Source organism: Strigops habroptila, chromosome 6 (genome assembly GCF_004027225.2).
Source record: "Strigops habroptila isolate Jane chromosome 6, bStrHab1.2.pri, whole genome shotgun sequence".
Classification (NCBI taxonomy): Eukaryota; Metazoa; Chordata; class Aves; order Psittaciformes; family Psittacidae; genus Strigops; species Strigops habroptila.
Window position 1 is genome coordinate 41,707,956 of NC_044282.2, and position 15,438 is coordinate 41,723,393.

General features: G+C 37.9%; 1 protein-coding gene across 10 annotated transcripts in view; it reads right to left on the bottom strand.

The window, feature by feature from the left end:
- The window catches only part of DLGAP2 (DLG associated protein 2), a 463,956-nt gene that overhangs the window by 38,647 nt on the left and 409,871 nt on the right, over positions 1–15,438 (bottom strand). The window lies entirely within an intron of this gene.

The window sequence follows — 15,438 nt, forward strand, 5'->3', positions numbered from 1 at the left end:
TGTCTTCTGACAAAGCAGGACAAGCTGGGTGTCAGAGCCAGCACAAAGGCTGGGGATGAAACACAGTGTGGGGACAGGGGTGTGCGAAAGCAGAGCAGCAGGACAGCAGAGCTATTGCACTATAACTTCTGACTGATTAAAATTGTGGACTTCAGCAGAAGCAGAGACATGCTTCATATTTTGACATATAAAACATCAATCCTGGACAATCTTCTGCGCACAGAAATACACCAAAGATTTCTGATTTCTTTAGTTTTCTGAGTGGTTTAGTCTGCATATACTCAGCAGTCCTGATATTTCTCTTACCAATCCTGCTGCTGAGCAATGAGGCTCAAGAAATGTAAAAGCAACAGCCTTCTGCCATGCTGTTAATCAATTTGTAAAATCTATAGCTGCTCTGAAATGCAAAGAAAAGAAAGTGAATAGCACAAGAGGTAAATATCTTTTTAATGTTTAAACTAAACACATAAGGAATTATGAAAAAGGAACTCAAATTTTCCTGCCAACTGTATTCATAGGCTATCTTAGTATAGAAAGATGATTCTGTTTTTTTAATAAAGTAGGAAAAATATTTTTTTATCTCATAAGATACAGTCTATGCCCATCTGTTATCTTATGATCATGAAACAAAAATTATAAAAATGGTAAAAAACAGTTCTAATCCTAAACTATATGGGTATTTCAGACTTCCATTTGGATCAAAGCATCAACTGTTTAGGTATTTGCCCCACTTCAACACAAACGTGCAATTTGCTCTGCTGGATTTTCCTTTAAGGAAGGACATTGTTAGAGAAATGGAGAGAAAACAAAATTGTTCTACGCTGCTTCACAGTGGGCTAGACTAAGCAATGATGAAAACCGGGTATAAATTGTTTAGGAGAAAGAAGCAGGAAGCAATGCAGCATATCATGCATTAATTTGTCACTCAGGCAGGAAAAAGTGTAACACATTGATTTGGTTTGTAAGGATTGATACCTCAAGTGCCAGATGACCCTCACGTACACAGGATTGCCTATCAGTGCTGCATTTGGCACAGAGACTGCTACAAGTGATCTGTTCTGTAAATCACAATAACTTCTCTTACATCCTTTGTGATCCCAGCTGGGAAGCACTGGTCAGAACCGGAGTATCAGGCATTATGGCAATACTGCTGAGAAAGCAGGAAGACAACTCCAGCACCAGAGAACTGGCAATTTTATGGTTTGGACACATAAAATAGAAATCCAATGAAAGTTTCCAGTTCATTCAGAAGTAACAGGATTTTTTTTGTTATTTATTTAATTGATATATAGCTGGAAGCAGAATAACCCTCTTAATCTACACTCCATTTGAGTAATCTTGCTTAATGTTACTGTTGCTACAGCCATAGAAATAAGTCAGTTACTCTGCCCATATTTCAGTGCCAGCAGTTAGTACTAGAAATAAAATGACTAAAATAATTCAATTTAGATATAACTTCAGGTTATCCATGGAGATTCACAGGCAAAAGGCAGGAGAGACATGATCTATTTGATGAAATATCAGTGGCCGTAGGTGACATTCAGAACACCTTTCAAAAGGCAGCCTTTTAATAAATCACTGCTGCTGGTCCATTTGCGACATAGAGTCACCTGAGGGGTTTTTACAAATCAGTATAACCACCAAGCACTTAGTGAAAATAACATTGTTTAGGCTGAGATCACAAAGTTAACTGGATGATGAATTTACATGAAAGCACCATCAATTAGAGGAAACAGTTGTCCCTTATGACACACGGCGAGAGTAAACTGGATTTTCTGTTTTATAAGGAGGTTTATTCAGAAGGAGGATAATTACTCTGCAGGGAGTGTGGATCTGCCCTGGAGGCATGTTGCTGCAGGCAGACTGCTTCTCTTGAGGAACCACAGCACTGAAAAGAACACGGTGCAGACTCCCAGGCTAATACTAGAATGTCTGCTCTGCACAGGGAAGGTGAATGCTAACCCTGAAAGCATTTCTGAAGAGGAAAGAGTCCTTCTTATAATGAAAGGACACAATTAAATCTAATCCTGCATGAAAAGACTACTCAGCTATTAGTATAGTCTTTTGACCATCATAAATACTGTTCTAACCAAAGGGTTTTACAGTCCCATCTAACATGTTTGTCCTTGAAATGCCCTGAAATCTCTTCCGTATCATCCACCATGGTCATCAGGACCTCTGAGCTACTCTTAAAATAAAAATGTCCATATGGATGCATACAGTTACTTCTCAAAACAAAGTGATGAGCATTAAAACAACCATTAAGAAATCAAAGAGATATTTTAAGAAAAAAAATCTTAGCCACGAAACAAGTTTATTCCCTACAAAAAGAATGAACTCTTGATTTTTCTACTAAGCCATAGATAAGAACACAAGTACCTGTTTAAAAGAGATGAAGTTGAGACACATCTTTTTATATATGCCTCTTGTCAACATCCATTATACATTGGTCTCCAATGCCAAACATAATTAAAAGGAGACTGTAGTGTCAAACAGGCCAGTTTAATTTCTACAAAGCAAACCTGGCTTTTCTGAAAGTCAAATTCTGAGATGTTAGGAAGAGGTTTCCTTCTTGGATCAGTAAGGCTTTTAAAGTTTAGTTATAACAAGATGATTTAGAAATCCTAGTTTTGATATGTGTAGCCTCTGGCTTAATAAGAAAAAGTGATCTTTTAGAATGAGGGGAAAAGGTGAAGGTAAATTAGTCTGTTTGGATCCAAGTCTGTTGTTTTTCAGTGGCCACCTCAGAGACCTACACTGGTGATTTGGGGTCTACTTTCTCTTTTCAGTGCTGGAGCAGTACGAGCTCAGGCTCTGCACAGAAAACGTTTTGCTCCATTACCTGATCATAGGCAGTGATAACTGTATGTAAATGCAAGTCCTTCAAAGGACTTCTCAAACACATCCATGCTGCATTTAAATTGAAACATCAGCACATCACGTTCTCAAACCATCCAGGCTCCTCCAGCCCTTTTTTTTTCTGCTCCCTGGACATCTCCACCTGCTGCTCTGCTAGTGAAAGATCCTGTCTTTTCTGAGGGCTTTCCATGTTCAAGCGTTTCTCCATTTGTAAGGTAATGAAAGCATGTTTTTGAACTGTAAGATCATTCAAACCTTGCAAAAATAGTCATTAAAACTTGCCAATGTCACACTGTGCTTGAAATTCAAGAGACAATTTTGTTTTAAATTAATTCTTTTAATCCAATCTTGGATAGACTTCCTTCAAACATAATCAGAGAAATACTTTAGTTATTAACCTATCTTCCTGCTTCTTCCCTTTTCTCATTCAGCCCTCCACGATGAATCCCAGCCATTAAAGGAACCAGGTAGTTTCTCAGTAGAGAAAGCGTCTTTTTGTGCTTTATATCTGTGAAAAGAGCCCTGTTTCTTGCTTTCCAGATTAAGCAGTGAAAAACAGCAATATATTCACAGTGGTATTTTTGTGAGATATTTTATTGGAGAGACTGCTTACATGCACATGAGTTTTATCAGCACAGTTTATATGATGGGCTGCATTTTATTTAAACTAAATAACCCAAAGCATCGTTTGGGTCATAGGCAACTTTAACTTCCTAACCTTTCTCCTGATGGGTTATTTTACCTGTATTATGGTAAAGTAAGCCTGGATATTTGTTACATCCTAAAGTAAGATGTTAATGTATGGTCTCATGTTTCCATAGTCCATAGGGTTAAAATGCTGCATTTATCCTGTGCTGGTTTTTAAAGTAGAATCTTTTAGTAGCAATGAATTATATCATACCTTCAAGACAGTATTTGAGAACCATACATGGTAATCCATTTCACCTCACATTAGTCACTTAAAAAACAGTCATCTAAGTCTAAGTTAATTGTCTGATCTCTTTTAGGATTACTGGGAGAAAAACAAGCAATTCGGGGTGCAATTCTCACCCATCTTAGGTACTTATTTTACCAGGAAAGAAATCATCCTATGCAGGTGCCTACTATTCTCCATCGACTGTAAAGACAATCAAGGACAACTAGCTCACATCATGGTATCTAACTGTGAAATGCCTAAAGGGGTGAGACAAGTTCTAGACAAAAGCTCTGTCTGTGTGACAGCACTGGTAGGACTCTGGTATGCACTGGGAAATAACCTCTTCTCTCTTCTGTTACCTGTGTTCATTGGAAAGGTGGGAGCTCCATCTCCTCTGCTCCACATCTCCTGTGAGTTGGCTGTTAAAGCAAGCCTGAGTGGAATTTGCCTGCATTAATGACTGAATCCATTAATTTCCAACTCCTTGATCTCTTCTGCTTGAGCTACTACATTGCACCTAGTAATAGTTTGGTTCAAGATCCATTTGTATCTCCACAGATGTATTAAAAGCAATTTATTTCTGTTGAATTGATTGCACATGGACAAGACCATGCTGTGGATTCCACTGAAGTTGTCGATATTGAAGTCAGTGAAACCAGACCAATTCACACAAACCCAGGATCTGGACCATTATCATAACATATTGACATAGACAAGATTTGTGCTTTTTGTATGTGACTTTTTTAAAGAGTTGTTCAAAATAGCAAGTCACTGGGTCACTGCTGTCATACGAATCCCATGTAAAATGCTATTTTCTAAGCAGCGTCTGGTTTTGACATCTCTCTGCTAAACAGAATTGATATAGCACTTGTGAAAAAAAGACAGATCCTTAGCATGACACATAACCTCATTCAGAATTTACTGGGCTAAGGCAGAATTGCTGGATGAGTTTGTGGGTTTTTTAATCTGTGTGTGCACCAGGTTAGACTCAACATTCAGAGTAGATCCTTTTAGGCTTAAGTTGCATACATCTATCTGATTTTGTACAGGAAACTAACAATTAAGTGGAAATGTGACCACTAAATTTGGAAAAAGCTGGAGTCTAAGTACACACTACAGTCTCCTAGGAGGAGAACAATATAAAAGGAATTACTGTAATCAAGCTATTCAGCACGTAAGTTGTTATCTCCATACTAAGGAAACTTAGGTCTGTAGGCAGCCCATGTTACATAAATAATAAAATCTCTTTTGGCAGTGTAATTAATGTTAGTCACAAAACAGAAATGCAAATCAAACAAAACATCAAGATCAGAAACTGTAAGCCATTGCCAAAGTTAAAAGAGATGTGGGCAACACAAACCTTAAGGATTGCTGATGGACAAGTTGCAAAAAGTTCTATTTTAGATCAGTTAATTAGCAAGAAATTATAGCCTAACCAGCATCCTGTAGGCAGCATGGCAAAGTGCTGACAGCTGTACTGCTCTTCTAAATAGTTCCTATGTACCTCTAAAATACTGAAGTTGCATTAAACCCCACCATCTCAGTTTTTTGGTTTCAGAAAGGAGAAACCTTTACCTATACTCTGTGCGGCTCTTCAGGAATACAGATAGCATTTGTCACATCATCAAAACAGTAAGGGATAAAGAGAAAAAAGAGCTCCAAAAGCTAAGAGTGACTCTTACTGGACTCTTACTTTTCACATTGACATAAAATAGAAACTTGAAAAGATTTTTCAGTAGAATCAAATCAATATTGCTGTGATGCTCTCCTTAAAAACAATAAAAATATCTCGAACTCCCACATACCCTTATCACTCAAGTCACATAACTGCCATCAGGCTCCTAAGCCCACTCATGGACGTATGTAGGCTTACCATTGGTTTTGTTTATGTATTTTCTATTCTCATTCTTTCAGTACCTATGTGCAGCTTGTTATTTTCTTTAACTTACAGTGAGGAATTCTAAACTGAATAGGAGGAGAAAAACAGCTTATTCACTTGATCTTAAGGAAGTGCTTCACAATAGAATAATTTTAACAGTGCATTATGGTAATGGCGCTACATTAAAGATTTAAGTGATTACAAAATATTTTAATTAAATGTAATACCTTTAAATCATTCTCTAAATCTACAGAGAGCTACAATCTGGACACAATCTCAGAGTGCACTCTTGAGATTGGTAACAATATAAGCAGTCATCAAATCAAGAAATCATTTTACCCAAGATGCAGATGGAGTTAGTACCAGTGTTAAAATGACTGTTCGGAAAGCTAACTGCAGGCTGCCAGCCCTGCCATTTACGTGCAGCAAATGGTGCTTCTGGGTTTTGAGCTTTCAACCCTGTAAGTCAGAGCATGGCTCTCTCAGTTACCTTTGTTTTCAGTGGGACCAGGATTTACTCTTTGGTTTCATCCTGTAATGCAATTTGAATAGGCCTGATGTTTACCTCAGATTTATAAAAGTTAGCTAGCTATACTATGCTCTCATTGTAGACTATTTGTATAGACAACAGTGAGAAATAGGGATGTCCAGGGGACAACTTCTTTCATAATAGATACCAATCCTAAAGGAAATAAATTGCATTTCATTGACTATAATAGGCCATTAATGTGACTGTCTTTGAGAGTTACATTTCAGATATACATATTAGGTAAGATGAATTTTTGTGAATTAAATTTCAACTTTTTTTTAATTTTTTTTTTTTTTGGTTTTTTTATTTATTGTGGGAAGAAGACAAAGAGTGAAAATATATGTGTTTTTCTGGACACATAACTATCCCAAATGGTAACAAAATGCATATAAAAATAATGATTCATTAACATGTCCTTGATATTCCATTCTCAGGCCTAGAATGCTAAATGATAGGTTACTCAGTTCAAACTCAGTATCTTCCCTAACCCTGTTTGGATGTCCTCTAGTTGCCCTTGGGGAGCAGTAATGAGCTGCTTGGGTTGCTCTGACAATTGTGGTTTCCAGTGTGTATATTTTAATGGACTATATACTGAGACTAAACCTTGGCTTTACAGTGAGTACAGAGTTTGTTGGTAAGTATTGGGGTGCTATTAAGTGAGTATAAGGCTCCTCAGAGTAGGTATGGGTTTGTTCACTCTCTGTTGGTGCACAACAGAATCCATACACTGCATTTGGTCTGAGTTAAAATCACCTAAACATGGGTTTCTAATACCTTTTTAGAGGTCATAGGCCCTCCTGCCTAGCCTAGAAGCTGCTTGTTTAAACTGATGCAACTCTCTTGTAGGTCCCAAGTGGATGTCTCAAATGTCACTAGTCAAGTATCTTTGAACTAATCTGAATTTATTGTCATGTGAACTTAGACAACTACTTTGCATGAAAGCATCTATGTTAATCTGGAGGCAAACCCCACACCATTCAAATTACCTGTCTGGCCAAAGGCTAATTCTGCCTGGTTGTATCCTTGGAATGTAATCAATTTTAGTATCTTTATTTTCTCTAATCCTCTTACAATTATGTTTTAAGTCTCAGGTTTACCAATTGCCCTTCTAGGGCAGATGTGAGCCTAAATAAAATTCCTGACACAGAAATGGAGACTTGAGTAGAAGCTCCATTTCAGGGAAGTGAAAATAGAGGATGGGAGTTGCTGAGAGGCTGGCAAAGAGCTGCAAGTACCCCAAGAGGTTTTTTATGTTAAAAAACCCATAAAATTTGCTGGAAGTAAAACTAAAGGCAACTCTGAAACATAGAAAACACTGAATACTCTGAGACACTGAAACGCCTTTATTTAAATGGTGAAGAACTCGCTCTGCCTCTACCTTCAGATGCCTCTGTTATTGGGAAGGATATGGGTGGCAGCTACCTACTAGCATTCTGTTCTGGAAAAGGCAATTTTAGAAGTTAGAAATAATGTTCCTCAGGAGAAGTACATTTGTAAGTGGTGAGCATTAATCAAGATGTCCTCACCATAAGGCAGAGCAGTAGTGAAAGCACCTGAACTTGCCTCCCTAGATGCCTCATAACACATTTTTGGAAATAGCTTTACTAGCCAATGGACATTCTAGAAGTGAAAGGGCCCCTATGGAAGCGAGATCTGACCTGCTGTAAAGGAGTTTGTTGTTATTTTGAAGTGCAGCTTTCCTCCTTCTTACATACATTCTATTGGCTCCTGTGCCTTTGCAAGGACCTGCAAGAGAAGAATTCCCTTGTGGCTCCACACACAGGTTTTTGGAAGAATTTTTTTATTGTGAAGGTGATAAAGCAGAACACAGCTCATATGCCCCCTGCACTGAAAGAGTAACAAGGCCAAGGGCAATGATTCCATGATTCTATGAAAATAAGGTCAATGTCAAGAGAGTTATGTATCAGTTACTGATGGACTGAGGCTGTGATGGATGAAATATTACATGTGAGCTAGTAAAAATTAGTGTCAAAATGCAATCAAAATGATGTCTGTGTACTCAGCACAGCAAGCATTGTAGTTCCAGTGCATGTCACTATTATGGCTGCTGACATACATGCATTCAACAAAAAACATGACTAAACATAAGCAGAGCTGCTGAGAAGACCCCTTAGAAGTCTTTTTCATTCATGGAGGAAGACAGAAGGAGAAGCATTGGCAGGAAAGGGTCCTGCCTTCTTTTTTGCTACTAGTACAATGAAGTACGATGAACTGATGCTCCCAGGGACAGCCACCCTGTGAGCCTTCCCCAGCCGCACAGACCCACCTGAGGACGAAAACCTCTGGCAACCTCAAGCTGAATAGCTAGGCTGAGATTCACCTCTGCCACAGCTAATTTCTGTCAAGTCAGGAAGGCTTCAAACATTGAGCAGTGAATCACCTTCCTTGCATGATTTTTTTTTTTTCTTTCTTCAACATTTTTTAATGTAATATACAGGAAATGAAGCTGAGAAAACTCTGTGAAAACTGATACTACAGAACAGCTTCAAAGCCAAATTATGCCAGGGAAAGACCATGCATATCCTTTTTAATAAAGAAAGAACCAGCTGTCTGGCAAATCTAATAGGTTATGGAGGAATTATGTCAAGCGCAGAACAGCAGGAGCAAGGGAGAAACACTCATTACACATTTTTTAAACTAACCATAGATGGTAGGCCGTGACTTAATTTTTTCTCTTTGCCTCTGCAGATCATCTGTACCAAGGAGAATGAAAATTATGAAAAGCTCCTAGCTAGTGCTCCAACTGTTTTCATGCTTCATCAGTGTGAAGAGGCTAGGCGGCCAGGCAGCCCTGATTAGCACAGCCTTAATCCATCTCAGAGAATCCCAGACTTATGAACAGTTGCAATGGCCCCTTGGCTATTCTCTGTTGAACTCCTTGAAATGAAGGGCTTGCGCCACCTTCCTCCCAGTGAAAACTGGAGAGGGACTTTTTACAAGGGCATGTAGTGATAAGACAAGCGGGAATGGCTTTAAACTGAAAGAGGGTAGATTTAGATTAGATATTAGGAAGAAATTATTTACTGGATGGTGAGGCACTGGAACAGGTTGCCCCAGGAAGTTGTGGCTGCCCCATCTCTGGCAGTGTTCAAGGCCAGGTTGGACGGGGCTTGGAGCAACCTAGTCTAGAGGAAGGTGTCCCTGACCATGGCAGGAGATTGGAACTAGATGATCTTTAAGGTCCCTTCCAACCCAAACCATTCTATCATTCTCTGGCTCCCTGGGCCACTTCCACCACATAGAGTTGCTATTCAAGAGCAGTGTCAGCATAGCAACAGAACTTCAATCTATTTAAAAGAATTAAAGACTAATTATTTCCCCCAGATACACACAGCGCAATAAAAATCGTGTGTGGGTACCCAAGTGTAGACCTGGGCTCAACCTTTGAATATAAGATTTGTTCTCACAGTATAGGCACACAAATTGGCACAGCATTAAACTATTAACTCAGGATTCTCCAGTGCTCCCACAGATCTATGGTATGTTTCCTGCAGAGAGTTAGACTGCCAGATATTTCCATAGAGCCCCAACAGTAATTAAGCAAAGTCAACAGGCAAATTATAATTGAGATAACAGCCTTCTGTATCTTATTTGGACTTCAGGTTTTGTGGTTTTAAACATACGTGTTGTAGATACCACTGCTAGCTATTACGTAGCAATGGATACCAGCCAAAACCTCTAAGACTCAACATTTATTTCTATAGAGAGAACAGAAATTGTGGAGATGTTACTTCATGCATGTGTTCTCCCACATTTGGCTGGGTTTTCCTAGCCATAGTGTATTTGATTAAGAATATCCCAGTAGCCACCTGGATGAAGTATCTCATTCTTCAGGAAATGAAAGAAAATCACACATTTATTGATAATAAAACACTTTTGTTTTAGGAACTGGGGAGTGTGTTCTTCAAATTTTTCTACTTATATATAATACCCTCTGAGTCTTCTCTTCTCCAGGCTGAACAGTCCCAATTATCTTATCCTTTCCTCATGGGAGAGAAGCTCAAGACCCTCTCTCTTAGTGACCTTTCGTCTTAGTGACCCTTCACTGAAATTCGCTGAGCTCCACCAGCACCATATGTAGTAGCACAATGACTTAAACTTTTGCCTGCTCTTGGCACTTCGTATGTTTGAAAAAAACCTCAACTTAATAACAAACCCCAAAAGAATACCTACTATCGTTAGTGTTCAGATAGCAACCAGAGAATCAGTCTGCAGGGGTAGCTGTGCCATGGAACAGTCTTTCTCAATGAAATATCATATTCTTATGCTTTTATGTTTGTAGGTACATGACCATGTAATCTATTTAGTGTCAAGGAGAGTTTTGTGGCTAAATATCAAACATGTGCTCTAAAAATTCACCCTATGTAGCCCCTTATTTCAAAAATGGAAAGCTGAAAATAGCTTTAAGTCAAGAGAAAGGAAACCTGCAATTCCTCAGGCATTCTGAGTAATTGTATGAGCTGTAATTGAAAACTCCCTCATGCAATGTGACCTTGTTTGAATTAATTGGTTTTGGAACCAGTGCTCAATAGTTCAGTAAACGAATTCTCCGAAGTTTACTCATTGCCAAGCAGTGTCTCACTGGCTGAGAAAAGTAAAATGGACAAAAGACAGTTCCCTACTCATCTTTTTCAGTGGATTCTTTAGTAAGAGTGAGTTTAGTAGACCCACCTACTATGAACTAGATAAAAGGAGGTGCGTATACAACTCATCTGAGAGGTTTGCATTATGCTACATTTTCTAGTAAAATGAAGTCATTGTAATCCATGCACATACTGGCCACTTAAGGCTAGTAACTATATCCTTTGAAATCAGCAGTACTTCATGCTGTTTCTCTCAAGATCATCTGGAAATCCCTGAAGCAGAAGTGATCTTGGACTGACACTTAACATAGGATAGAAATCCAGGAAGCCTTTATGTACTGTGACCCAAACCTTATTCTGCTAAAGTCCATAGCTAGGTGGATTTTTTCTATCAATGATCCATTCATCAAAAAAAACAGTTGTAGCCAAAATACTTGGGTTAGAGGAAAATGTGAAGGAATTTTAAGAAACTGAAAAGGATGTGCCCTTTTATTTATCAGCCTAAAAGCTGAAGAACTTAACTGAGGCCACTCAGTGCTTGTCGTTGGAGAAGGATTCTGTACCAATGACTGGAGTGCTTCAGTTCATCCTTATTGGATTTTTAGTCTTTTCTGCTTTAGCTATTTCAATTTGCATATAAAAGCAATATTCACTGAGCAGATATCCCACCTGATGGGTGAGTGTCCTGAGCAGCAGGCTAGAGCAGCAGTATCTCTCACAATAAAGGTGAAGGTGCTTTTATCCAGTGTCTACTAATGCCACCAGGAGAAACTAAGTGTGCCTCCCACATCTAAACAGACAATAACCTAGTGTTCAGGTTATCCTGGATGGCCAGGATAACCAGGATGCAAATACCAAATGACTCTGTCTCAGAGAAGGGTTTTTTTCTGCTTCACAACAGACCATCCTAACTGCTACCTCCAGTACCATTGCAAATATTTCTGCATTCAGGGTAAAATCAAAAAACATTAGCAGGAAAAATACCTGAGGAAACATTCTGAAATATTTTATAACATATGGAGTAAGTCATACACAAAACTCTTTCTACATATAGGACATGTAACAAAAAATTGATGTTCTCAGGCAAAGGGGAAACAAGGGATAGAGTTGTTAATATCTTCCAGACCTGCTCATTGGTTATATTTTCATAGTACAATCCAGTGTTGTACCAGGGTGATTGAATTACTTTTCAATAAGACAAGCTAAGTATTGCAGGTGGGATAACATATTGCTGCAGCACTGCTCCCAGCCTAGTGCCCAGCAGGACTATACAGCCAGGGCTCACTACACACTGAGCTGTTGGTGGCAGAGTCCGATACCTCAGGTAGCTTGCGCACCTCCCGCAAGATGTTACGAGGAAGGAGCCTTCCAAGCTGACAGCATAGCATATATATATGCAGGTAGGCTTAGACAATAGGGAACCGAGCTGGAACTACCTGGAAAAGTGAACCAGATTTTATGAACTCTTCCTGAAAAGTCAACCACTGTTGCAAGAGTAGCAAAGATGTAAGGCAGTAGTAGTTAGGATGACTACTGCACTCTGTGACTTCTCATTCAGGAAATTACATGTTGTCTGTGATGGAGGGACAAGGTGGGAGGCAGCAGCAGCTGCAGCTGTATTTTCTCAGCTGTGCATCTGACAGCTGCAACTGGAAACAGTTCAGCGACAGAAACCATATGCTGTCATTCAGGGCTTTTAACATGAAGTATTTTTTACTGGCTTCATTATCTCTTTACAAAATTAAATGGAATGGCTAGAAAAGCCCTAACCGCAATGAAATATGAATCTTAGCAGGGGTCACACAGAGTCCAGGTCCAGCTTGCAGTGTGCCAACTACACTGGCTGCCTCCTCTGCATTGTCACTTCTCTTGTTCATTTGCATTTGGGGTAAGAGATAGTGCTCTGTGTCTTGTCACACAGGCTCCATCAGAGGTAGAAAAGCCTGGTTCCACAAATAATTAAACTACACGGGTTGTTGCAAAAGTAATGTGTTCATTAGTACCACAGATATTACCAATGAACCATCGGCTTTATCTGTAAATTTGTATACATTTAAGAAGAGCTAGTTCCTGGTAGTTCTTGTTCCATCTATGGAAAAACCCTGTTAACAGAGACCATTAATAATGTCTCACATAATATTCATTATAGTTGTAACCTTCCTACCTTCTGAAAGCTGTTAATGCATCAAGGAACATTTTAGGAAACTGCATGTTATAATATTATTCCATACTTTTGTAATTGAATTCATAGATCAAATATTAATTTTTTTTATTTTAGATTTATTTTTTTGTTACATGAATTAATTTTTAGCTAAGCCTATGTGTTATGATTTAATTGCTTTACAACATCGATAAGAGACAGTCATGACCTATATCACTAAAAATTCACGTAATAATTAAATTGCAATGCCTGTTAATATTCTAAGAAATAGCTTTAGTTTCTTTTCCAAGAAGAGTTTGCTACGTCAGAAGCAAAAAAGGAATCAATGTAATGTAATTTTCCTAGGAATTCAAAAGACTGAATTGTAACTGAAGGCTGATGTGAAACTTCGACCTTTTTGACATTTATTTGAATGAGGCCCACATAAATGTCAAATATCTGCCAACACCATTTCCACATTTCAGGTAACTATTTCTTTTGCAATTTTCAGAGACGGCTGGAGAAGTAAGATTTTTTTGAGTTATAGTAATGGTAGCAAAGGAAGTATCTCCCTCCAAAGTGACAGGGGCTGAAGAGAGAAATACGGAAGAATTGCCCCTGGGGTTTTAAAAACAAGAACTTATTTGGCAACTGAAATATTCAACTAATAGTGAATCACATAATCCTCACTCTTCCTGTAAATCAGATAAATATTTCTAATTTGAATATTTGTCTGTCTTACACAGAAGCTGAGGTCAAACTTGCTTAATGATACAGAGATATTATTCTGAATACACAACCACACTCAGAACTGTATATAGTGCATAGGCTTGGAAACAGTTTTGGTTCAGGAAAATACCTCACATCATCTTTTTTATTCTAGAATGTCAATATCACCTCACCACAATAAAGCAGAAAGATTACATATTTGGGCAAGAAATATGATCTGATAAGTCATTTCCAAGATGAGAGAGAAGCCATGAAACGAAGGTTAGAGTTTTCAAAACCACAGTATTTAACCAGCAGACTGCTAATCAATGTGAAACATTTCTCATAAGTATGAAAACACTGGGATGCAAACATATTTACTGCCTACTCTGGTTATTTCCTCAAACACATTCTATTATTCAGCATTTTTTGCCCTGGAGAAAATAAAACAAATTCCTTTCAGGGAGAATTTTAGGCTTATCTAGCATATAAACTCAAAACAGCATAGGTTAAAACCAATTAACTTGGTAACCAAAGTAATTCTGAAAGTATTCCAGTTCAGTACCTGGAGTCAGACACCAAAATAGATATTTAGTTGTGTCTTTTGCCATGGAAGGTTACTTCATAATAATCACACAGACATATGACAAAGATGAAAATTAGTCTCTGGGCTAGCAATAAAATCTCATTTGGTATTATGATAGCATCTCTATTAAAGAAAGTATCCCTAGAGGTGGCACTGTAAGCCACAACTTCTGGTTTTACACAAAGTTATATATAGCAATTAAAATACTATGTTCGAGATAAAATAACATTTTATGCTACTTCTGAAATGCAAATTTATGTTATTCAACCTCAGCTTACTTCCTTTATAAGCTCCCACTGTTCTGTTACACAACAGATGTGTCAAGCAAATAATTTAAAAAATATTTTTTCATGATACATCTTGAGCTCTATTTTTCCCTTTTGTAGATGGGTATCCTGCACTGCAATTTAATAGTATGTGGCAAGGAAAATATCATCATTAGGAACTGATGTTAATGTATTTGGAAAGATAAAAGTGAATTTGGATCACTTAAGAAAGAATATGTATTTCTTATAGATTTCATTTTAATTATTTAACTGCTATCTGTGAAATATTTTTTCTACCAAGACTAAAAGCTAATATTCTAAAATGAATAAAGTTATTATATCTGTTAAGCAACTAATAAGAGAAAAGAAAGTTGCCTGAAGAATGTTAAAAGACCCTAACAGTGAATCGTACAACAATGAATGATAATGGTTACTGATGAGTAATAGCAGATGTGTGAAGCTTGCCATAATGTTTATGATTCGGAGTATTGATAAAACTGGTTAGACCTTTTCTAAGAGTAAGTAGTTAATTACCTGTGTAGTTAATTTCCTGTAAGTGTTTAGACCAAATATTTAAAATCTTGCTTCTCTTTTTTATTCGTTACTTTAAGGACCTAAATTAAAATCAGTGCAACTGATCTCATTTAGAAGATTAATTACTTGATAGATAAAAATACCTAAAGGTCTAAGAATAGCTAAGTGATACCATTTGAACTGGCATTTTTATATTTGCATCTGGGTAACTGTCTGTAAGGGAAATGGAGGTCAAAATTCCAGGTCTTTACATTATGTTTGCAGGATTCTCCCCAGAAGGAGCTTATTCCAGGCTGTAGCCATAACAGCATATTACAAACCTAAGAACACTGGTGTCAAAAACACAGGGAAATTGTTTCCAGTGTCAAACATCCTTTTACAAAACAAGAAGACATGTTTTTACATGCAGAACATTGG